The sequence below is a fragment of the Galeopterus variegatus genome, unplaced genomic scaffold (genome assembly GCF_000696425.1).
Source record: "Galeopterus variegatus unplaced genomic scaffold, G_variegatus-3.0.2 Scaffold3710, whole genome shotgun sequence".
In the NCBI taxonomy this organism is placed as follows: Eukaryota; Metazoa; Chordata; class Mammalia; order Dermoptera; family Cynocephalidae; genus Galeopterus; species Galeopterus variegatus.
The window spans coordinates 168,254-169,738 of NW_007729821.1; the positions used below are offsets into that span (position 1 = coordinate 168,254).

The following is a 1,485-nucleotide window of genomic DNA, read 5'->3' on the forward strand; positions in this document are numbered from 1 at the left end:
AGAAGTAGGCACCAGGGAGGGTGTGCACAGTGGAGTTTGAATAATTCAGAGGCCAGTGCTGGCGTTTCATACATGCCTACTTTGAAAGAGAAATACTGTACACCAAAGAATTAAGGAAAGCTGTCTAGCCGTGAGGAGATAGATTTTATTTTCTAATTTCAAACTTTTCCAAATCCCAAAAGCAAATCATTTCAAATCTGTTTCTTTTGTTTGCAAAATAAACAGTTTCACCTGGGGAACTAGGGTCTCGTGATTGGGATGCTATTTACACTAGACTCACCCATTCAATTATTATTTGAGAATGCTTTCTCTAGGCTCAAAATAATGCTGTTTTTATGCATCAGGATATGAAGACATAAATGTCATGACCCTCATGAAGGGGGCGGCCTCTTTATTCCTAATGAATGATTAGCTAAAAACATATAACCCAACAACTCTGAGGGAGGTACAAAGTATTTTAAGGCCTGGCACAGCACAGTAGATGAAGTTCAAGGCCTGTGTCCATTGTCAAGAATGTCTGTTTATGAGGATTCAATTCAACTGAGTCTTGAACATTTGGAGGTATTTACAAGATCTTCAAGTTTTAAGACACCCTGATTTGCTGGCATTTAAAAGCAAGGAAAAGCATCAGAACTATCTCCTATCTTGAATATATCTACCTGTTTGAAGTCAGAACTCGCAGTTTTACTAATTTTGACTATTCTTAATTGGTTGCTTACCTACAAAAGGTCAGAAGACTACATAGATTGAAACACACATCAATTATTTGTTTCCAAAGTAATGTCTATTTATACAGTTTTCAGAAACCTTTATTCTTTTTTGGTGATATCACCAAATTTGGTTATAAAAATAAAGATATTAGATTGGGATACATATAGTTAATATGTAAAACCTAGTACAAGCCAAATTTCTCTCAGTTGTATATATGCTTTTAAATAAAAGCTTTTTTCCACTTTTAAAAACTGTGTCAGAGGCATACTCTGAAGGGTTTACAATGCAGCAATATCACAGGTCATTTAATTAAATGAAAAAATATGAGTAAATTACTAGCGTCAGTTAGCTGGCGGGTGCAGTGGCCCAGCACTAAGGAACCTGTATCTCTATGCTCAGGTAAGATGTTCTCTGAAGACAGAAATGCAATAAACTTCATGTTGGAAGCACAGCTTTAAATGCAACTCCCTCACAAAAGGCTGCTCAACACAGCTGATGACCATCTCCTCAGGAGAGGTCCGGCTGCCTTGGCAGGATTGACCCTCATTAGTCCTTTTCCAGAAATGTCTGGAAATGTATTCACCCAGAGTTGACACCTGCTATGGCCATTATGTTTTGCTATTTAGGAAGAAAATCATCCTGGAGCCCCCTCAGATATCATGGCCCTAGAAGTCATCAGAGTAACTTTATGAAGACGAAGGCTAATCTGGACTCTGGCTAATCTGGACCGTGGCTAGAGCATTAATACTAGAAGCAATGAGTCAGCAAATAAAA

At 37.9% G+C, this 1,485-nt stretch overlaps 1 protein-coding gene across 1 annotated transcript in view; it reads left to right on the top strand.

Moving 5' to 3' along the window:
• PDE11A (phosphodiesterase 11A) overlaps nt 1-1,485 on the top strand; it is a 191,541-nt gene that overhangs the window by 152,533 nt on the left and 37,523 nt on the right. The gene's annotated exons all lie outside the window — the stretch shown is intronic.